Source organism: Hordeum vulgare, chromosome 1H (assembly GCF_904849725.1).
Source record: "Hordeum vulgare subsp. vulgare chromosome 1H, MorexV3_pseudomolecules_assembly, whole genome shotgun sequence".
Taxonomy (NCBI): domain Eukaryota; kingdom Viridiplantae; phylum Streptophyta; class Magnoliopsida; order Poales; family Poaceae; genus Hordeum; species Hordeum vulgare.
In genome coordinates this window covers 167519126-167544545 of record NC_058518.1, presented here as the reverse complement: position 1 = coordinate 167544545, position 25420 = coordinate 167519126, and positions in this window count along the sequence as shown.

Genomic DNA, 25420 nt, shown 5'->3' with positions numbered 1-25420 from the left:
AGAACTATATATCACTCTCGGCTGCTGAAGTTGAATACATTACTGCAGGATCTTGCTATGCTTAATTGGTATCGATGAAGAAAACCCTCACAGACTACGGCATCAACATGAAGAATGTGCCCCTCTACTGCGACAATGAGAGTCCAATCAAGATCGCCTACAACCCAGTACAACAATCGAAGACCAAGCACATCCAGATTCGTCATCATTTTCTTCGTGATCATGTACTCAAGGGCAATATCATTATCGACCATGTGAAGACTGATGGCCAGCTAGCAGATATCTTCACAAAGCCCTTGGATGAGAGAAGGTTTTGCAAGTTACGGTGTTAGCCAAATATCCTAGAATCTTCAAATGTTTTAATGTCCTCAACATCATTCACTTATTGCTATGTCTTCAAGTTGGTATTTATTCTAAGTGAATGTGATCGGACCCGTCTCCCCTCTATGCTAAGCTCAAACAAGTCTATTCTCAATTCTTCATATGCATTTTGTTTTGACACTTGTTCAAAATCCTCACCGGGTCCTTGCTAGCTGAGGACTTTGCAACAAAATCCTGAAAATTCAAAAAATGATTTTAACGTTATCACTATAACCGCACCCAGTAATCACAATAGAATAACCATGATCTCCATTGCTTCTATCGTGGGTAGCACGTGTCATGCAGAGACGAAAGGGCAAGGGAAGTTCCGTTCGAAGTTTTCGCTTCAGACCATTTTCACCTGAGCTATAAATAGCCCCTTACGCCCCCTCAGTCAAAAACTCTTCCTTCCTCTCGACTCCGCCCCGAGCTCCAAACCTAGCACCGCCACTAGCATCCTCGTCGCCGGTGAGTAACAACTTCACTACCTTGACCTTGCCGTCGCTGGACTCAAGCCGACTACGGAATATCTTCGTACGCCGCCGCCGTAGCTGTTTTCAGTCGCCAAGTTACGACACTGAAGAACTAAGCCAAAGAACTTCCGTTTTTACCTCCCCAGTTCATCGTGTTCTTCATATAGGGTAATTAAAATACTATTTTACCATCCTGTTTGATCCATTTATTCTCTTTGGAATAGTGAAATCCGTTTTCCCTCAGAGAGTCTCTCAACTTTGTACACCCATGCCTAGAACACTTGATGAATTTCACTAAGCTCTTAAATTCTTCACGAGATGCCTCAATTGTGTAAATTCTTGAATCTACACAACTCTGAAACCCAAGATCATAATGCTTAGTCAAATTCCTCAATACACTAGTCAAATTCCTCACCTTAAGAATTTTTTCAATTTCCTCAAATTTGAGAACGCATATGACCTCTCCAAATTCTTCGCACCTATATTCTGTTGACAGGTACAAAATGTCAGCTGATGAATCACTAGGTTCTCATCAACTAAACTCATTTGCAACATTTCTTGAAGAAACATTACCTGTGTCCTCAGATTCCTCAAGAATGCAAATTCCTGAGCAAAATCCTCTGCTGAAGAAAATGGAGGAAGACAGAAAACAGAAGGGTGGCAAGAAACTTGAACAAAATACTCCCTTTGAAATCCCAGAGGAGATATATGCTGAGTACTGCATGCCCGATGAAGAAATTCATGGAAAGGAGACCATGGCAAAACACAAGATAAGGCTTCAAAGGATTGAACACAGATGGGCAAAGGAGTGGAAGGAATATAGGTATGTCATTCCAAATATGCCAAGAAGTTTGCCCTCAAACCTCCTTGCGAAAGACTGCCACAGGGAGATCAACAAACATCACATCCCTCCAGCGTCACCACAATTAAGGACTAACCTGATGAAAAAGACAAGTATTTGTCTAAGCTGCAGAAAAAGGCAAAAGTTGCTATCACAATGTTTAATGAGGATTCTAGTGCTGCATCTACTGCTGCCACTTCTTCTGTTGCTGAGGCTTCTGCTACAGAAAAACCTCAGAAGAAAGTTCTGTTGAAGGAACCAGGTCTCAAGCCAAAATCCTCAATGACATTATCAAAAGAGGAAATTCCTTAGAAAGTAGCAACAACAACTGCCAAGTCCTCAACTCCACCAAAGTCTTCACCTCCTCTTCACACACAACTCAGTAAACAACAAACAGAAAATCCAAGTTCCTTTGTACCATCTTCCTCAGGCTCAACTCCAAAATCTTCACCTGGTCTCTTGGAGACCAAGATAACTACTGGTAGAGGTAAAAGGCCAAGCCCAAGCAAGATTTTCAACATTCCTTCTGCATCAGAAGGAAGTGAATAATATGATGATGAAACTCTTCAAGCCATTATCAGAAACAAGAAAGAAAGGGTTGCACAAGCTACTGTGAACACCATTTCCCAAACACTTGATTCGAAAGTACTGCTCAATTTCATCGACCTTTGGTATGAGTATCCAAACACACCAATTGATGACTTGAAACTTCCACCTAGACTCGGTCACATGGTCACTTCATTCATCAATGAAGCAAGATGGAAGGATCAGCAAGCCAAACAAGCTCGGGTTGGGAAGGTTAAAAAGGAGAAGTACTTGAAGCAAAACATCCTTAACCTGATGCCTGAGAAAGTTGTTTCGACTCAGGCTGAGTTGAAAGCCCTGACTTACAAATACATTAGTATTCGTGCAGACAACAAATGTGTCAAAGTGAGGTTTGTCCAAGCTGCGACTGATGCATTTGATGAATACAACAGCAGGGTTGCTGCCCCAAAGCAGCCAACAAATCCTCAACCAAGCTATACTGTGCAATTGGCTGATGCTAATGAAGATGAAGAACCAGCTGCAGATGAAATTATTCAGAATATTACAACTGCAAAATCTACCAGGCCACACACTGCTAAAGCAATGCATGATGAAAATGCTCCTCCACCAAAGTCTTGCAAGGTCAAGAAAGTGACTCTTCCGTTGGCATCAGACGTGAAGAAAACAAAAGCTGCTGAGAAGGTAGCCAAGAAGAGAAAGCCTTCAACAACTTAAAAGTCTACAGAGGTAAAACGCCTGACTATGCCTACTACATCATCAGCTCCAGCGGATGCGACTCCCCTCAATGTTGCACCATCATATACGATTGTCCCATTTGGTGAAGAGCACATCAGGATGAGGAAATGGATGATAATCGCTCTGCTGCATCCACGCCAATTGATGAGCAAATTCAAGCAGATCAAATCCTCAAGTCTCAACACCTCCTCCTCAAAACCCAGAAATGACTACTCAAGAAAAAGAGGCTGACGAAGACATTGGCAGCATCACACATGTTATACATGATGAGTTTTGGGAAAAGCTCACCCAAACTCGCTAATAAACACTCAAAATCCTCACACTCTTCCTGCCACTGAAATTCTGACTAGCTTTGAAGAAAAGAGATCACATGTGGAATCAGCACCAGACCAAGAGTCAGTTGCATCAGCTGAAAACACTGAAAAGGAAACTACTGCACAAGAAACTAAATCTGCTCCTTTGCCACCGCAAATTCCTCAAACTAAAGAGCAAGCTCCTGATGAAAATGCCTCATCTCAGGATAGAAATACTACTAATGAAACTCCAATTGTAGTGGTAAATCCTGAAACTGCAATTATGTTGGCCAAAACTCCTCGAGATGAACAACATCACAATCTTCAACCAAAGGTTCATCAGCCCTTCTCAAAGAGGCCAAAGTTTGAGAAGAAACACTTCTATGATGAACATCATTTATTTACTAGAGAAAATCCTTACAATAGGCTTCGCATTATGCACAGGAAGTTCTGGACCAGAACTCAACTTAACTACTATGCTTCTTTGCTCTGTGGGAATAGGAAGATATTTCATCACACCCACATTCCTTATTGTGACATGGAGGAAATTCCTTGCTTCACCCCGGCACTAAGTGTTCTTCACGATGCAGGGCTATTGCGATTCTCCTCATATATTCGTGACTGGAATACTGACATTATTCTTCAGTTCTATGCCACACTTCATATCTCTGGTGACCCCAAAGACATCAACTCGTGGGTCTTGGACTGGATGACACAACATACCCACTACAAATCTCCAGCCACTGAATTGCTTCGACCTTTAAAGATATAATTACCTTCAGATGAAGCAAGTAAACTCTATGATGAAAGAGAGCTGCCAAATCACATAATGCATGTCCTCATGAAACCTTTGTCTCAGGGCCAACCTCCAAGGACAAGATTCCTAGTGAAGGGACTGAAGTATGTGCCAGGACAGTTTACAGAATATTGGCATATTCCATTGCACCAATCAAAGGGCATGATAAGGAAGATGATGTTGGGATCATGAAGAATATCCTGTTCAACGTCATTCATGGCAACAAAATGAATCTTCACGATTTCTTCTGGAGGACTTTGGCTGATAATGCCTTTTCACCATTTGAGCTGAAGATTTATGCGCCTTGGATAATGAGATTCATGAGAAATAGATCCGCCATCAACTACCAAGCTGACTATCAGAATCACCTCGGTTACCTGCTGCCTCTCAAATTCATCAAGACATCTTTTCAACTTGTTGAAGGCAAAGGCAAGTCTGGGATTGATGAAGGAAATCGGCCTATGGATGGTAAATTTCGCAAGGCTGCCTCCTATTCATCATATGATGACACTGCCACTCAAGAATCTGATGGCAGAGCAAAACCTCCAAGCCCAACTGCCCCAAGGGTGATGACTAACAGAGAGCTTCTCCTCATTCTTCATCAGAAAGTTGATCACAATCACAAGTGGGTAAAATGCTAGTTTGGCTCCATTATGAAAACCCTCAACGTGACTCAAAATGATGTGAAGAAAAATCACTATTATCTTCATGAGGTATTTGACCGCACTTGGGCCTTATTGTCTCAACTGAAGACTCCACAGGAACTTGAAGAATTGGAATTCACTCGCGACTTCGGTTGGTCATGGCCACCAAAGAAGAAATTCAAGACTATCGTAGTTCCTGACTTGTTCGACAATTCATTTTCTTCATTCCGCACTCCCGATTCAGATGAAGAACGCAAGGATAATGCAACTGTCCCAACAAGGAAGTCTGACTCCAAGGAAGCTGACGCCACTACATCAACATAGAACTGAAATTCTTCATGGGCGTTAGTCCTCATTTTCGTCCTTTTTCGTCACTTGATGACAAAGGGGGAGAAATATGAGAGTTAGTCTTCAAGCATGATTAATTTATGGGCTTATAAACATTATTAAGTTACAAACTCTTGGTTCTTCTGATGTTTTTGATGTAACGATTTGTAACTTAAGCCCGATCGTGTTCTCACACTTTTGAATGTTTTTCCTCGCATGGTTATTCCTCAAGTTAATTAATGCAGGCATGCTGAGATTCATCAGACGCCATTTTTATCATGCATTTCAAATTCCTCATACTATATGTCAAATGCATGCATGAATTGCAAGATACAGGGGTAGATCTCCATGATATTAATCACCAATGTGCATCTGTTGTTCCAAGCAGATTATTCAAAACATGCACCTGTTAAGGGGAAGTTTGTCTATATCTTGACTTCAAATTCCTCAAACTATGTACGTACATTCCATATTATTATCCCCATTGAAATCTTAACCTAATTGTCATCAACCACCAAAAAGGGGGAGATTGTAAGTACATCTAGTGCGCCTTAGTGATTTTGGTGGTTTGAAGACTTATAGGTTAAGAGACTGATATGTTTGTGAGTGTACACATGCTCTATAAGTCGCTGAGGAGTTTGAGTTATTAGATGAGTATCGACCCCTAAAAATGTATGTCTTCGGGTGAAGGCTTTTTTCATTCCTTGAAGACTTTGATCGCAAAGAAATTGCGAAGAAATTGATATACCTGATGAAGATATTGAAGATGAGGAAATCAGTGTGTCCTGAGGAAAACACTCTGAAGACTTTGAAGCTTGAAGATTTACTCTTTCAGTTTCATTTTCTTTAAACATGATTCATAGGAACACCATACTATTAAAGGGGGTCGAGGTAAAAGTATGGAACAAATTTCCACATGATGCTCAACCCAAGCCTACATCTACCAAAGCCTCAAAGTGAGGAATATGAGAGACATGAGGACTTTCACAGTTGAAAGTTCCGACCGTTGCCACGCCATGCGCCACCTGTCACACATCTTATCCACCCAACAGTCATATTATTAAAGGGCATTTATGTCAAATTATGCCGGGATTCTCCCAGGCTATAAATAGCCGCCCCCACAACGACTAGTTGGTTGGCTGCTCCAAGATAAACTGACACTTGTCATTTAGAGCAACCCAAATTCCTCAAAACCTTTGAGTGAATATCATAAAGTGAGGAAATAGCCCCAAATACCCAAACCAAAACCAAAACCCAAGTGATTGAGCATCATTCAAGAAGTTATTCCTGTGTTGAACCGACGCTCGTTACCTTTGACGATTGTGTATCCTCCAGACGGTTAGGCGTCATGGTCTAGAGCATCCAATAGTCAATTGTGGATCTTCGGGTGACCGAGTTTGTGAGGGTTTGGAAGTCTGCCCTGAAGACTTACCACGAGTGTTGGGCGAGAACTTTCTATCCTTATCTCAAGTAGAATACGGTAGGGATTGTGTGTCCCGGGACGTTGTGTTCTTTGGTTTCAATTCCAAGCCGCTCCAAACAAGACATACAACTGCCACAACAGTTGGAACTAGGTCATCAATAACTTTCTTCATCGAACTACTAGTTCTATTTCCTCAACCTTCTCATTTCCTCAATTGCATGTTAAATACTTTGATCTCTACTTTTGAAGAATTTGACTGAATACTTTCTCTGAATTCCTAACCTAGAATTCTTCACCCGGGTTAATCTTCACCTGCTTACACTGTAATTGTGACCTGTGCAAACCAAATCTCTGAAATCACATTGAGTACTTTGCTGTAGACGTTTTTGCACATCTGATCTTGTACTATTTCTACTGCACTCAGTTCATGACTGAGGACTTTCCAACCTAGGAATTTCCTCAATGATGAAATTGTAAAAATCACATATTCACCCCCCTCTCTACTCGATATAACACACTTTAACCACGACCAGTCGATCTCGCCATCGAGGTTAGTTGTATGGACTCAGAAAACTTTCATACACTGCATTGTGTGTGTGGCCGTCGATCATTACAGTGGTAACAAGGAATGGTGTTGAAGGCTGCTCTTCAGAAAGAGAAAGGGGCAAACCATGCTTCTCTTGAGAACAAGAGAGTGGAAAACTATGCTGCTCTTCAGGCTGCTCTTGAGGAGAGGGACTGGACCACGGCTCCGTTGTTGGAGAAGGGGAGGGCCCGGAATGAGGCGGGTCACCTGGCCATGTACGAGCTTATTGTGGTAGTACCTTTTTCACATTAGCCGAATCATGCGTTTAATGTTTGTTTCATTACTAACTAATACGACCGACTCTTCCAAACCAAATGTGCCGTCTATGTGCGAGAAGACCAGTCAGCCCCCTCCGCCGATGCATGTCTTTTCTGCGATTGGCACGGTGAGTTTCAATTCAATGGTCATTATAAACTAGTATTGACACTTGAGTGTCATCATGCGAACGAGACATTGCAAAATATGTTTTCTGCAGAATAACTCCCGAGCGGCATCGCATGAGCCTTCTCGAGGGCAACCGTCTCCAAACGCAACCACTCCGAGCAACCCTCGTGCTTCTCCTAGATGACCACGACGGCAAGTTTTCTATAGTTCATTTATTGCATAATTAGCTAATTTATCTCCAAAATGATGTAATTAGCTAATTTAACTCCAAAATGATGTAATTAGCTAATTTCTCTTCTTTCTTCTTCTCCTTAGCTTATTTTCCCATCAAAGACATACTTAGGTAATTATCCTCCAAAATGACATGATTAGCAAAGTTAGCTCCAAAATGACATAATTACCAACTTTTGCTTCAAAATGACATAATTATCTTAGTTAGGTAAAAAACATCACATGAACCTTTGTTAACTCATAACTTAGCGTATCTTCCTCCTAAATGACATAATAAGCTAAAAATAAGAAAAGTATTGTAATCATCATATTCCTCCTCTTCACCTTCTTCTTCTTCTCCTCCTCCTTCTTCTCCTTCTTCTTCTCCTTCTTCTTCTCCTTTTATTCTTATTCTTCTTCTTCTTCTTCTCCTTCTTCTTCTTCTTCTCTTCTCCTCTTTCTTCTTCTCCTTTGCTTATTTTCCGAAAAAAGACATACTTAGCTAATTATCCTCCAAAAGGACATAATTAGCTAATTAAGCTCTAAAATGACAAAATTAGCTACTTTAGCTCCAAAAAAACATCAAAAGAACTTTGGTTAGCTCATAACTTAGCGTATCTTCCTCCTAAATGACATAATAAGCTCAAAATGCCATAAGAACCCCTGTAAGCTCATAAATGTTAGCTTGTTTTCCTCTAAAATGACATAATTAGATTAGTTAGGTCAAAAATGGCATAAGAACATTTGTTACATCATAAATGTCAGATAGTTAGCTTATTTTCATCCAAAATGACATAATTAGCTTAGTTAGGTTAAAAATGGCATAATAACCTTGGTTAGCTCAAAAAGTTCATATACTTTGCTTATTTTCCTCCAAAATGACATAATAAGCTCAAAAAGGTCATGTATTGTTCTTCTTCTTCTAACTCTCTTATTCCCATTTTGCACATTAGATTTACTACATGGAAGCTCGCATTTATGGAGTGCTTTAGTTTTTGTTTTAATTTGAGTTGATGAACAATGTGGAACTATATGCATGTATATATGGACGAACAGTGTAAAACTCTGTATGTTGGTTCTTTTGATGTATGTGATGTGATTGATGAATAAATGGCATTGATGAACTTTATATGTATATCATATATGTGTTGTGAACTATATATATGTGTTGTGAAATATGTGTATATCATATAAGTGTTGTGAAATAACATAAAATAAGCAAAACAATGAAAATATGGGTTGTTTGCCGTCTACCAGTTGATGGCAAATGCCTTTGCCATCAGCAGGCGGACGACAAAGGGGCCACGTGGCACATAGCTGTGCAAACTGGGTAACAGGCGGCTGGTCCATTTGGGTACTTTTTCATCTGTTGCCTCGGAAAGCAGACGTCAAAGGGTTTAACAAACCAGATGGCGAAGGTTTTTACGAGGCACACGACAGATAGATGTGCAAACTCGGCAGCACGCAGCTGGCCCATATGGGTACTTTGTCGTCTGCTGCCCCGTAAAGCAGACGACAAAGGGTTGAACAAAGCATATAGCAAAGAGCTTAATGAAGGTAGCCGATAAATGCTCCGTTAGACACCTAACGGAGTACTTGCCTATCGGCTGCCATCTAAACATGTTTGTCGTTCGCTTGCACCTCTGACTGACGGCAAACCCCTTTGCCATCCGCTTCACCCAAACAGATGGCAAAGAAGGAAATTTTCCGACGACAGTAGTCGTAGAAGTTTTGCCGACAGGAGGCTGACGGCAAAGGCCTTTGCCTAGAGTGGAACACCCCTTTACCGTCCGCTTTGGCAGACAACAAAGAAGCTGATTCCTGTAGTGTTTAGGTACCGATACTTTCACATGAGCGCGACGATTGTTCTATTTGGGGTTTCTACTTCTTTTTCTTCATCGATCTAGGATCGGTTCCATGTCGGCAGCCTCGGATAGCAAGGATGGACATTGTTCTTTTCTCATTTGTTTTTTACCGTAGTCGGACCCTGTTCTTCAACATGGTGATTGAACATGTTGTTGTATTGATGCGGTCTTGATGTAGCTTGTGGAGAGTGTAAGCCAATTCCATATACTCATCTATTATGTACATGTACTTGTAACGATATCCAATCTTGCGAAATGACGACATGCGTTTCTATCCCCGTCGAGGCCTTCGTGCCAAAATAAGGATATGATCGCAACTTGGGTGTTACATATGGTTAACATCATATTTAGCTAGAAGTTTACGGAAAGAGCCATGAATAAAATGTGAACCACCATCAATGATTAGATATCTAGGGACTCCAAACCTCGGGAAAATAATGTCTTTAAGCATTTTAATAGAGGTTTTATGATGAGCACTACTAGTTGGAATAGCCTCTACCCACTTAGTAACGTAATCATCATCAACTAAAATATGAGTATACCCATTAGAGGAAGGAAAAGGTCCCATAAAATCAAAGCTCTAAACATCAAATGGTTCAATAGCAAGTGAATAATTCATAGGCATTTCGTGACATTTACCAATGTTACCTACTCTTTGACATTCATCACATGAAAGGACATACTTATGAGAATCTTTAAAAAGAGTAGGCCAATAGAAACCGGATTGTAGTATCTTGTGTGCAGTTCTGTCACCAGCATGGTGTCTTCTGTAGGACTCGGATTGACACTTACTTAGGATCTATTCCTGTTCATTCTCACGTATACAACGTCTAATAACACCATGTACTCCTTCTGTATAAATACATGGGTCATCCCAAAAGTAATGTCGCAAATCATAAAAGAGTTTTTTCTTTTGTTGATAGGTGAAGCTAGGGGGAATATATTTAGCAACAATGTAATTAGCATAATCGGCATACCAAGGAGTACTAGATGAAGTATTTATACATCATGTTGCTCAACGGGAAAATTATCATCAATAGGAAGTGGGTCATGAAGAACATTTTCCATCCTAGACAAGTTATCTCAAAACACATATGCTCCCTTGGTGGTTTTGGTAATTATGACAACATACATTATCTCTTGGACTAATACTTTTAACTAGTAGATTTCATATATAGTCCGCAGAGAGGATTGGCTAAGGATTGTGAGGAGAAGCCCCAAGAAGGAAAGGAATATGATTTACCAAGCATCAAGCTTCAAGACTCTACATTTTATATTTTGTGAGAAATCACACATGAGTCCATAGGAAAACGAATACTATTAAAACGGGATGAGATGAATATGATGATCTGGTTTCTCTAGTGCTTAGAGTTAGCCAACAAAAATACTCATGAAATTCTCCCACAAATATTCTGTGCAAATCGTAAATGTCCAAAATTCGGTGTCACCAACCATCCATTTGGCCCAACCGACTTTTACATCATATAGATCCCATGCCAAACCCTACAGTCACCATACAACCAATTTCCATTTTGGTGCCACCAAAATCAGTGCCCCCGACTGTGTTAACCAAGTTATCAATATCGGAATTTCCGAGTTATGAGAATCGGTCTCACTGAGTTGTGGAAACTAACTAGACAAGCAAAAGTCGGTACCAACGAAATTCATATATCGGTCCCACCGTAAAGACAAAAGTTACCACATTTTCAGTAGTCGGTGCCACCAAGTTTCACTTCGTTTCATTGAGTTGGGAAATAATGTTGTAACGGTTGGATTTTTGGATATGCCAATACATACCACTCCACCACCTCTCATTCATAGAGGAAGCACATATAACTAACCAACGCTTGCCATATTTATTTTTCTAAGAGAGAGCCACCTACTCATGTGTTAAGATCAAGATATTCCACTACTACCATATGAATCTTGATTTCTAGCCTAACCAAGTTGCTTTCCACCTAATCAATCTTTTATACCAAGGAAAATCTGTGAGAGAGTGACTGAGTGTTGAGGAGACTATGTTTTGAAGCACAAGAGCAAGGAGTTCATCATACTGCCACATCTATTACCTATTGGAAAGTGGTGTCTCCTAGATTGGTTAGGTTTCGCTTGGGAGCCTCCTACTTCGTGTTGTGGAGTTGAACCTAGAAGATTTTAAGGGCAATGAGATCGCCTACTTCGTGTAGATCTACCCCGAATGAGGCTAGTCCTTCATGTCGTAAGCCATGATGAAATAGACAAGGTTGCTTTTCCCTAGACCCTTCATGGGTTGAGACCTTCGTGGACTCATGCGGTCGTTACCCTTCGTGGATTGAAGTCTCCATCAACATGGACATACGATAGAACCACCTATTGGAACCACGCCAAAAATCACCGTGTCAATCTTTGCGTTTGATCTTCATAAACTCTACTCCTGGCTTTACATGTGCATGTCTTTACTTTCTGCTACTATACTCATAGACTTGCATGTGTAGGAAGTGTTTGGCTTGCGATCGGTGCTAGAATCTAGAATAATTATAATTGGGAAAATGTTTGGTTGTAATTTGTCAAGTAGTCTATTCACCCCCCTCTAGACATCCCTTCTAGTGATCCCACAATTGGTATAAGAGCTTTGGTGTCGATAGCCTTGGTTTAATCACCATTGGAGGAACATGGATGTGTCTAGTTTGGGGAATCTTTCGAGTGGAGTGCCTATTCTCAATGGGGTGTACTATAGACAATGGAATGGTGAAATGCTTGATATGTTAGCTAAATTCCATTTGAGAAAGTATGTTGAAAATTATTACGTGACTCCCATTGATCCCTTACATCCTTATCATGATGAAGAAGTTAGTACGCTTTGCAATCTTAAAACTGTTAATCTCATCATTAGAGGTTTTCCATGAATTGTGCTTAATTAAATGGAGAACTTTGAGTGTTCTTATACTTAGTTGAAACATTTGCAAAAAAGATATCCCGACTACTCCTTGAAAATCTTGATGTCATTTTCCAAAAATCTATCATCTTTCAGAAAATGAAGCCCAATGATCCAAACTTTGATAATTGTCTATTTTATCTTCGTGACCTCAGGCGTGCTAAAGGAGATGTCATTACCATCAATAACATTATTATTGAAGCCATTCATAATCATTAACTTGAACATTGTTATGGTAAAAAATCTAACAAATCTCTTGATTCTCATGACGAGGATATTCCATTTGACGGTGACGATGTGGAGCACAGCTACTTTTATGAAGGTCAGAAGTTTGACATCGAATATGTGAATACTAAGAGGAGCCTAAGTCTTATGCCAAACCTTAGAGACTACATGGCCGGAGGAAAGAAGTGGATTCTCGAAAGTGGATGCACCAATCACATGATCGGGGATAGATTCATGTTTCAAGAGCTCACACCAAACCATGGATCACGTAGGTATGTGACTTTTGGAGAAAACTCAAAGGGTAAGGTACTAGGTCTTGGTAAGGTGGCCATATCTCAAGATAGTTCCATTCAAAATGTCATGCTTGTTGAATCCCTTGGCTACAATCTTACTTCCATATCTAGATTAGCGGACTTTGGTTTCGATGTGTTATTTATCGAAGTTGATTGCCAAGTGTTACGTTGAGATAATCATAACATGTTTTTTACCGGTTTTTGTAAAGGTGATCTATAAATTGTCGATTTCACTAAGACATACAAACCTCATACATGTCTTCTTACAAAATCTTCTAAAGATGGGATACGACATAGAAGGCTCGTACATGTTGGAATGCGTTATCTAGACATGCTAATCAAAGATGATCATATTCTTGGTGTTAAAGATGTTATCTTTCACAAAGATAGACTTTTTAGTGCTTATCAAGCAGGAAAACAAGTCGGTGGAAGTCACCCCATGAAGAACATCATGACTACTAGGAGGCCACTCGAGATGCTTCACATGGACCTCTTTGGTTCCAAGGCTTACAAGAGGTTCGGTGGAAATTCATTTGGTCTAGTTATTGTTGATGATTTTTCCAGATGTACGTGGGTATTCATTCTTGATGAAAAGTCACAAGTACAAAATATCTTTAATAAGTTTCCTCGGAAAGCCCAAAATCAGTTTGAAGTGAAGATCAAGAAAGTTCAGAGCGACAACGGATCGGAGTTCAAGAACACAAATGTGGATACTTTTCTTGATGAATGGGGTATCTCACATGAGTTCTAAGCAATGTAAACACCTCAACAAAATGGAGTTGTTGAGAGGAAGAACCGGACTCTCAATTAGATGGCTAGAATGATGCATGACGAATACAAGACACCAAGACACTTTTGGTAAGAAGCCGTGGAAACAACTTGTCATGCCACGAACTGACTCTACTTACACAAGATTCTCAGTAAAACGGCATAAGAGTTGCTCATGGGTAAGAAATCCCCAGTTGGATACTTTCGGGTATTCGGTTCAAAATGCTACTTTGTTGATAAGCACCGTCATTCTAAATTTGCTCCTAAATCTCATGAAGGTTTCCTACTTGGTTATGGATCAAACTCTCACACTTATCGTGTCTACAACAACTTCACTCGAAAAGTCGAAGAGATGGTAGATGTGAAGTTTGATGAATCTAATGGTTTGCAAGTCGAACAATTGCCAAATGATGTAGGAGATAAGCAACCTTCAGAAACCATTCAGGACTTGTCCATCGGCAAGATTCGTCCCAAGGAGGTGAAGGAAAGTACTTCATCAACACAAGTATAAGATCCTACTTCGCGTCAAGGTGAACCACAAAACGACATGGAGGAATCCACAAGTGGTACACGACATGATGAAGTGGAGGCAGAAGTACATCATGATGATCCACCTCAACCTTCTTCACCACCACCTCAAGGAGATGACAGCTCCAACGAGAACAAAGAAGAATATGATGATCAGGAAGCTCCACCATCCAACAAGAAAAAGCTGTCATGAGTTCGAGCACAAGGGGACAAGAATCATCTGCTATATCAAATCTTCGGTGACATACTAACCGGGAGAATCACACGCTCTAAAACTCATTTAGCTATTTTTTGTGAGTATTACTCATTTATCTCTAGCAATTATCCTATGAAGGTAGAAGAAGAACTTCAAGGCCCGGATTGGGTGAATGCCATGGACGAAGGGCTACTCAACTTTGAGAGGAATGAAGTTTGGACACTCATGGAGAAACCCAAGGACGAGCACAACATCATTGGTATAGAATGAGTGCTTCAGAACAAACAAGATGAAGATGGACAAGTGGTACGCAAGAAGGCACGTCTCACAGCTCAAGGTTACATGCAGGTCAAAGGTATGGACTAAGTGAGACGTATGTCCCCGTTGCTAGACTTGAAGCCATTCATATTCTTCTCGCTTATGCCAATCACCATGATATTACACTTTACCAAATGGATATCAAAAGTGCTTTTCTAAACGGTTAAATTGAGGAGGAAGTTTATGTCAAACAACCTCCCGTCTTTGTAAGCCCTAAGAAACCTATTCATGTTTATAAACTTTGTAAAGCTTTCTATGGACTTAAACAAGCCCGTCGATCTTGCTACAAATGCCTAACGAAGTTTCTTATTGAAAAGGGTTTTGAGATTGGTAAAATTGATGCAACCTTATTCACTAAAAGAGTTAATGGAGAATTGTTCGTGTGCTAAATTTATGTGGATGATATTACTTTTTGATCTACTAACCCACATTTTAGTGAGAAGTTTGGAAGGTTGATGTTCGAGAAGTATGAGATGTCCATGATGTGATAGCTGAAATTCTTTCTTGGTTTGCAAATCAAATAAACAAGATAAATTATGTTTATCTGTCAAACCAAGTATACCAAGGACTTAATCAAGAAGTTCAACATGCAAGAGTGCAAATATATGAAAACTCCCATGCCAACTATTGGACATGTTGATCTCACCAAGGAGGACAAACGGTTGACAAAATGTTTTGTCGATTAGTGATCGGTTCATTGCTATATCTTTGTGCCTCCCGTCCCGATATCATGTCGAGTGTTTGCATGTGTGCTCGATATCAAGTCGCACCTAAGGAGTGTCATCTAAAGTCTATGAAAAAAATTGTGAGATACTTCATACATACACCAAACTTTGGCACATGGTATCCCAAGGGATCTTCTTTTATTCTTGTTGGCTATTCCGACTAGGACTATGTCGGAGACAAGGTTCATGGAAAATCGACCTCGGGTACATGATAATTTCTTGGGAGATCTCTTGTGTCTTGGCCATCCAAGAAACAAAAATCGGTATCTCTATCTACCTCCGAAGCGGAATACATTGCCCCCGGATCATGTTGTGCAGATGAAGCAAACTCTTAAGGATAATGGCATTCATGTCAAACATGTTCCGTGGTTGTGTGACAATGCATGTGCTATTAAAGCTGCCCATAATCCCGTGCAAAATTCTGGAACGAAACATTTTCAAGTTCGACGTCATTACATTTGTGATCATGTTGGTAAAGGAGATATTAATCTCAATCATGTTCATACCGACAAATAGTTGGTCGATATCTTTACCAAGCCACCTGATGAGAAAGTGTTTTCGCACTTGAGAGGTGAGATGAACATCATTGATGCGTCAAACTTGAGCTAGACTCACTCGAATGCATGCAAGGGCATGAGATTACTTGATTATTCTATGATGATATAGATGTGACACTATCTTATATCATGAAAAACTATGCTCCCTTGTATTGCATCTAACCTTTTGTAGGTACTTGGAAGAACTACACTCCACAAGATTGCCATCATCTCACATCAAAAGCAATCTTGTCATGGTCAAGTATCAACAAACCTTTCTTCGGAGATGGAGGAAAAAGACAACAAAACCATATCCCTGACAACTATTTGACAAATATATTCACTATTGTCATTTGGGTATATTATGTTCTTCCTTGCATGACTAATCTATGAAGGTTTAAAGTGTATCAAAACAACGATGATTGCTCGCAACTCAAGATGATCTTCATGAACATTGAGCATGCACAAACAAGTTCACCTAGATGCCACGTCATCAACAATATTCGAAGGTATGTACACATATCCTTGATAATGCTTTACACCAATTCATGAGGTAAAGCAACTCAAGTGATATGAAGACAATAAAATGCTTAACGAAAAATGGCAAACCCATTTTGAGCTTAACGATGAGTATGATCTATGATGAAGCATTCTTGCTTGGCTCCTTAAGTCAATATACTCTAATATAGGTGACCTAGTCACCGAACAACATCTAGATTATGTTCTTTGTATGGTTCATATTTTGGCTGCATGCTTTCTTGGAACGACTCAATTCTCATCTAGCTGTGAAAATTCTTTGCAAACCTTTTTGAAACAATTCATTGAAAATCACTTGAATACTTTTTGAGAGTTTTGGCCAAAATATTTGAGAATTTTTGTTGACAAAATGGCTAGGAAGGATTTGTGTTTGCTTTGAAGTTATCCCGTATTTTCAAGTACCTAAGCTTATATTTGCAACTCTTTCTCCCCGAACGAGGAAAATTGGTCGTACCAACTTCTTCGAGAGGCCAAATGTCAGGGCTGATTTTTCCGAGATATTAATTTTGCATCACATGACCCTTGTGCATACCAGCCCCAAAAATACTATTAGCTGGTGCACACTTCTTTGATACAAATATACAAGCAAATACATAACTTTGGAGTACAAGACCATGATGGTCTATGGAGTACAACAAAGGTCTCTAGGGGTTGGTGGCGGAAACGGTTCAGGGATCTCCAGCGTCTATGGGACTCCATTTCCCACAGGAACAGCTCACCTCGATAACTCCTATCTCCCGTGGCTGCTATCTTTGATGCCTTGGTTCTGGGGCTGTCGTGACGATGCTCCTCTCCCAATACACAATGTAGCCAAGACAATAGCCAGGCCAGTGAGTATTTTGAATGTACTCGCAAATATCATGAAGACACAAATAATATAGCACGTGAGTAGTATGCACTAAAAATTACTCAACGGTATTCAATCAGTCATAAGATAAATTTATAAATGCAAGCAAGAAGGTAATTTATCCATGTTGGAATATTAAATACGGGATAAATGGTAGAAACTATAATGGAATATTGGGCGGTAGTCCTCCCAAAAATTCCAAGGACACAAAATTGGCCGATCGGATATCTGAAGCGACGCGTCGAAAGGATAAGAAAATATGGAACATGCCTCACTCAGACGTGTGACATACACCACATACAAGGCTTATATTATCAATGAGTAAATAACAACATGCATTCCACAGTCGGGCGTCTGGGCGACACCGCATATAGGGCTTATATGAAATAATAAAATGCGTGCCATACTAGGACGTAAGCGCGAGACTGCATAAAGGGCTTATATGTAATAATAAAATGCGTGCCAGTCGGGTGTCTAGGAGACACCGCTTAAATGGCTTATATGGAATAATAAAATGCATGCCGTAGTCGGGCGTTTGGGCGACACTGCATAAATGGCTTATATGAAATAATAAAATGCATGTCACAATTGGGCGTGTGAGCGGCCCCAAATAAAAGGCTTATATGGTAATAATAACAATGAGTATCGAGGAGGTAGAACCATCCGAGGGACACTCAAAATTCATATCCAAGAAGAGGCGAGTCCATAGCAAATAAATAATAATATGATAATCCATCTTAATTCATGATTATCATCACGTTTCCATTAATTGCCTCTAGAGTGGTCTGAATTTCCATGGAGACGGCGGCGGGTGCCTCGGCCGGAGATGGAGAGCATGACCACTCGGGTTGTTCTCGCTGCTCTAGGGGGCTTGCGAGGGGGTGGGGGCGGAGTCCTGATGAGCTGCACGAGCTTGGGGTCCCTTTTTATAGCAAGGGAAGTCGATTACCGTGGCTGCCGGAGGCTAAGATCACCGCCACGGCTATCACTAGCACAGGAGTGATGTGGCAAGGCTCGTGAATGCTGCAGGAGGTTGTGGACGAATGGACCACTACTCCAGGGGCGAGCTGGCGAGTGGGGAGAGGCTGGGCAGCGCTGCCATGGCAGGGAGCAGACGCTGCCGGTGTCTAGCTGCCAAGGAAGCTACAATGACGGCTCTGGGTGGCGCTAGGGGCTGTCAACGACGTTAGCAAGAGGAAAGGGGGAACTGGTTTGGCTCTGCAAGCGAGGGGAAGGCCAGGGGTGCGGTGTGACGGGGAACGACACGTATGGGATGTGGAGGCGTCCCTTGTGGTTATTGGGGGGGGGGGGGGGGGGGGTAGAGGAGACCAAACGATCGGGGCCGATTTTAGCCAGGTTGGGTCCGCTATTGTAGCGTAATACTCTACTCCTGTTTTGTGTGTTTATTTGATGAAAGGTGATGGACTGTTAGCTGCGCCCTGGTTCCGTGATTAACTCTCCCCCTGCATGCAGAGGGCACAGGGTTGTCACGGGATGCACAGTAAAACAGTGCACCCACAAGATCTATAGTGAATTACAGTGTTTCTGGCGTCTTAGCAGACGCACTTAATGCTTTGTCAGGTGCCCGAGAGATGGGACAGGGGTGCATCCCTTCGGCACTATTCTCCCCAGATACTGCTCGATATGCGTCGTGCGAACCAACACGTATCGTGTGGTGAGGGCAGCTGCACAAGGGCGTGTTGGGATCCTGCCGGGGGCGAACCGCACTGGAGTGTGGCTGACTCGCCGGGGCTTCGCTGGCCTCCCTCGGCAGAGGAGCTTGCTGGGGTTACGTCTTCAGTCTTCTGGCTCGTGGCCTTTGGGTGCCTTCATGGTAATCTCTCGGGGCTCCGGCGATCCTTGCCGTGAATGGGGTTCTAACTGACCGTTTGTTGCCCTGCCGGGGGCTTTGTGTGCCCCCGCTCCGATCTTGGCGGGGGCTCTTTCCTTCTGGTCTTTCTGCCTGTTGATCTAGGCGACTTTCTAAGGGCTTCGCCTCTACTTCCCATCGTCCCCGGCAGGGCTTGCCGCGGGTATGGCTACTACCATCCATGCACAAGTCATCGGCGCTAAAGGCCCATTCTTTAGCGCACCGACATGTGGGTAGATGGATGCGGCGGCTCGGGCACGGTGCGTGCAATACGTGCGCTCTACACGCGCTCTAGACACGCAAGGTGCTCGATAAATTGCTAGAGCACTCATAGGGGCTCTAATACCTATGAGATTACACATGGTTAGTCTAGAGGGAAAATGAGGGACCTAGGACATGCTAGTTTTCCATTGGAGCAGGTCCATAATGCAATCTCAAAACTATGCTAAATCTGGCCATGCACTCTAAGTGTTTGATAAAATATCAGGGGCATCTACAGAGCTATGCTAGGCACAAAAACTTCCAGATTGGGGTCTCTTTAGATATTGCCTACGATGGTCTAGCTAGTTGTGGAAAAATATAAACTTGTTAGTGCAAGTTTTATAAAACTACATTTCTCGTCAGAAACTCTAGGGGTCAGTTGCATGGGCTTAATCTATCCCAATGGGGCTAATCTCTTGGACTTAAGGGTTTGGTAGGGAGTACTATAAGAATTAAAAATCTTGTGGTGATTAGTGCAAAATAAAATAGGATTGTAGTTCAAACTTCTAAACTAGACCAGAATGAAAATGGGGATGTTTTGCTCAAATTTTTCAAAAGACCAAGATGGATTTTTGCATAAAAGTAATCCACATACATCACGTGACCCAATTTTTTGTAGAATTTTTGAAAGAACATTTGAAAGGGTTGTAGTGCAATAGAGGCCCTTTAAAGAATATGAAATCCTTTTAAAAGAATTAAGTGACGGAATATTAACTATACAAATATTTCTCACTAGAATATTAAAATGGAAAGAATCTTTTTAAGTCAAACATCCAAGTCCAACAATATTTTTCGCAAATTTTCTATTGGAGGGAAAAAAATTAAGAAGTAAAGGAAAAAATGGTACTGAAACCAACAAAAAGTCAAGAAAATAAAAATTCATATTCGTGGCATAATAATTTTATTAATAAAATATGGTAAATTTTTTAGGGTGTTACACCCAAGATCATTCTCGGTTCTACCGTACCATTTTCTCTCGGAGACTCCGAATTTTGATGCTACCTGTGATTTTAATGATAATCTCAACTTTTACTAAAAGGGGTTTCCCTTGACAAAGTTCTCAAAATTTCAAAGCGGGAGAAACATCTAGGATCCCGACAGAAAGGGGGAGAAATCTCAAGGAACCCTTACCTAGTGAAAGGGGGAGAAGTTTCAAGGAACCCTTATCTACATCTAAGGAAGAAGAATCTAGGATCCCTTACTCTCAAGGAACCCTTACCCTCAGACCTTTTTGGAAATTAATGCCAAGGGGGAGAGATATATCAAAGCTGAAGGGGAGAGATATCAAAGAGTTATCTAAGTCCAATAAAAAAGGCAACTTGTCTCGCCCTACCTACTCCCAATATCTACATGCTATGATTCAGGGGGAGAGGACACTTTACATATTCATACATTGGGAGAATGTTCTAAATATTCTTGTAGACATATCTATCATCAAATCCTACTTTCAATATGGCATCCATGTCTTGGTACTATTGAAGATCTTTCCATCTTTACAATAGAATACTCTTTTATTATCTAACAATTGTTTTTCTCAAGTGTATTTTTACTACTAAAATGCTCAAGAACCTCAAGGTAAGTATATGCATCATATCCTTCGTCAAGATGATCTCTCGTCTCTTGCAGATATTGTTTGCAAGAGTGAGTCATGAACATGGAAAAATTTCATTCACATAAGTTTGATGCATATATCCAAGATTCACATGACTTGTCTTGTCCCTTCTACCATGTATGTGCCCATGCACTGTAAAGCAAACATCTCTTAATATGGGATTGCACACATTTAGGGGGAGCTTGTGTTAGTCATGTTTCTTTCAAAGCTATCATATTCTAATTTCTATATATATTTGAAGCTTTGGTTATATATTTGAAAGCACATATTCTACGATGGTGGTTTTCCTAATTCTTGACAACATACATTGTCTCTTGGACTAATACTTTTACCTAGTATATTTCAGATATAGTCCACATAGAGGATTGGTTATGGATTGTGAGGAGAAACCACAAGGAAGGAAAGGGACATGATTGGCCAAGCTTCAAGCTTCAAGACTCTACGTTATATATTTTGTGAGAAATCAAACTTGATTCCATAGGAAAGCCAACACTATTAAAAGGGGATGCGGTTACTATGATGATCTTGCTGCTCATGTTCTTAGAGTTATCCACCAAAAAAACTCATGACATTCTCCCACGAATATTCAGTCCAAATCCTAAATGTCCAAAATTCGGTTCCATTAACTATCCATTTGGCCCTACCGAGTTTTACATCACACATATCCCATGCCAATCCCTGGAGTCTCGGTACTACCAAGTTCCATTTCGATGCCAACCAAATTAGTACCCCCAGCTCTATTGGTATCAGTGAAAAGACAAAAGTTGCCACATTTTGCACTAGTCGGTGCCACCAAGTTTCACTTTAGTTTCACCGAGTTGGGCAATAATGTTGTAACAATTGTATTTTTCGAGATGCCTATATACCCCTCCAGCACCTCTCATTCATAGAGTAAGCACTCAGAATGACCCAACACTTGCCATATTCATTTATCTGAGAGAGAGCCACCTACTCATGTGTTGAGATCAAGATATTCCATTCCTACCATATGGATCTTGATTTCTAGCCTCCCCAAGTTGCTTTCCACCCAATCAATCTCTTCTACCCAAGCAAAATCTATGAGAGAGTGATTGAGTGTTGAGGAGACTATCTTTCGAAGCACAAGAACAAGGAGTTCATCATACTACCGCAGATATTACCTTTTGGAGAGTGGTTTCTCCTAGATTGGTTAGGTGTTGTTTGGGATCCTCCTACTTCTCGTTGTGGAGTTGAACCAAGAAGTTTGTAAGGGCAAGAAGATCGCCTAATTCATGAAGATCTACCCTCAGTGAGTCTAGTCCTTCGTGGATGTAAGTCGTGATGGAATAGACATGGTTGCGTCTCCTGGACCCTTCATGGGTTGAGCCCTCCATGGACTCGTGGTGCCGTTACCCTACGTGGATTGAAGTCTCCATCAAGGTGGACGTACGATAGCACCACCTATCGGAACCACGTCAAAAATCACCGTGTGAATTTTTGCGTTTGATCTCCCTAAACTCTTCTCTTTACTTTACATCTGCATGTCTTTACTTTCCGCTCCTATACTCGTAGACTTTCATGTGTAGGTTGTGTTTGACTTCTATAAATGCTAAAAATTTCCAATAATTTAAATTGGGAAAAGTCTAGGTTTTAATTTGTCAAGTAGTCTATTCACCCCCCTTTATACATCCCATCTAGTGATCCCACATTATCCGCTACAGGGTTTTCACCTCCCTTCCTATTAACGATGTGCAAGTCAAATTCTGGGAGTACAAGCTCCCACCTAATAAGTCTAGGTTTAGCAACATTCTTTTCCATAAGGTATTTAATAGCAGCATGATCGACGTGTATAGTTACTTTAGAATCAATGATGTAAGGTCTAAACTTATCACATGCAAATACAACTGCTAAAAACTCTTTTTTTAGCGGTAGCATCCTTTCTGTGGCTGGTATCAAGGGTCTTACTAGCATAATGAATAACATCCAGTTTCTTGTTTACTCCCTGCCCTAGAACAATACCAACAACATAATCATTAGCATCTCACATGATTTCATATGGTAAGTTCCAAGCAGGTGGTTGAACAATAGGTGCTGAAATTAAGGCTTTCTAAAGTATTTCAAAGGCTTCTACACAATCATCAAAAAAATATCTTTTTGAGGATATTAGTTAATGGCCTAGAAATATTTGATAAATCTTAAATGAAACACCTATAGAAACCAACAGTACCAATGAAACTTCATATACCTTTGATATCTTTTGGGCATGGCATTTTCTCTATTGCATCAACCTTGGCTTTGTCGATCTCAATACCTAGTTCGGAAATTTTATGCTCAAGTGTTATACCTTCATTTACCATAAAGTGGCACTTCTACCAATTCAAGACAAAATTAGTTTCTTCACATCTCTGCAAAAATCGATCAAGGTTGCTCAAGCGATCATAAAAACAAGTCCCGTAAACGGAAAAATAATCCATGAAAACCTCAACAGTCTTTTGAAAAAAGTCAGAGAATATAGTAGTCATACATCTTTCAATGGTAAGAGGTGCATTGCATAGACCAAAAGGCATGCACCTATAAGCATTAGTTGCAAAACGGCAAGTAAACGTAGTTTTCTCTTTGTCCTATTTTGACCTAGGTACGTATTTGAGAGAAACCAGAATATCCATCAAGAAAGCAAAAGTTTGTGTGCTTGGATAATCTTTCAAACAGTTGATCAATAAAAGGCAAGGGGTAATGATCTTTTCAAGTAACTTTATTCAATTTCCTGAAATAAATTACCCGCCTACAACCAGTTACTATTGTTTGTGGAATAACTTCATTTTTATCATTAGGAACAACGGTTATACCTCCTTTCTTAGGAACACAATGAACATGACTTACCCATCTACTATGAGCAATAGGTTAAATTATACGTGCCTCCAGAAGTTGTAATATGTCTATTCTTACCACCTCTTTTGTTTCAGGATTTAGATTGCATTGATGATTAGTGACAGGTTTAGAATCAGGTTCCATATTAATTCGTGCTCACAGTTTGTGGGGCTTAAGATCATCAACAGTATAGACAATAGCAGTCATGTGCTTCTTTAGAGTTTTAAGTAATCTCCTTTCTTCATGCTCTGAAAGCTTAGCACTGATAATAACATGATATGCCTTCTTTTCATCAAGATAAGCATATTTCAAAGTATCACGTAATGTCTTAACCTCAAAAACAGGATCTCCCTTGGGTGGAGGAGGATCCCTAAAATATGAACTGGTAGGTTTTGTTTAAGGATAGGTTGTTGCTCAAAGATCAGCTTATATATTTCACTCCTTTCATTCATATGCATATCATTTTCATGGTCTAGCAAATATTGTTCTAATGGATCTATAGGAGGTACGACAATAGAAGCAAGACCAATTATTTCATATTTATTAGGCAACTATTTTTCATGTGGTTGTCTACTAAACTTGGAGAAATTAAATTCATGAGACATATCACCAAAGCTTATTTTGACCTTCTTAGTTGCACAATTTATTACAGTATTAACAGTATACAAGAAAGGTCTATCAAATATAATGGGACAAAAGTTACCTTGTTCTAAACCAAGAACTAGGAAATCAGTAGGGTACTTGACTTTTCCACACAAGACTTCAACGTCTCTAACAATCCCAAGTGGTGAAATAGTATCAAGGTTTGCAAGTTTAATAGTGACATCAATATCTTCAATCTGAAAGGGTGCTATGTCATGCATAATTTCTTGATATAGTGTAAAAGATACTCCCTCCATTCCTTTATCTAAAGTGTATTTTTTTACTAAAATTCCAGAATGTAAGGTGTATATAATCTAATCCAAGATAATTCCAAGTTTACCCCTCCACCACACACGTATGGAAAGCTTGCATCTCCTAAGCTAAAATCTTGGCAGATTGAAAAAGAAAAAATCCAACGATCTTTTACTATAGTTAGTCGTCGTAGTTAGGAAAGAATGTTTTGCATGCAATCATATCATTGGTTACTATCCATTCTTTACCATCCTTCGTTGCCAGTATAAAAACACCATCATTGACCTTTCTTATCTACGCCATGGATGCGTTCACACCAAGGGAACAAGAATTAAGTTCAATGATGCATGCTTTCAGCCAAGACGAGGACGAAACTGATGAGTCTTGGGGTCTCTTTAGTGAGGTAGAAGACCGCCGCCAACATTTCGCCGAGGATTCGTTACCTGGATTGTCCACCGACATCAAGCTCGCCAAACTGAGTTCGCATGACGCGTCCGCAACCAATCTACCCGGTGTCCGACATGTCGGATTATTGCGTACAAACGGTGCTCAACATCCGGTCTGCAAATTCGTTTAAGGCAGGCGTC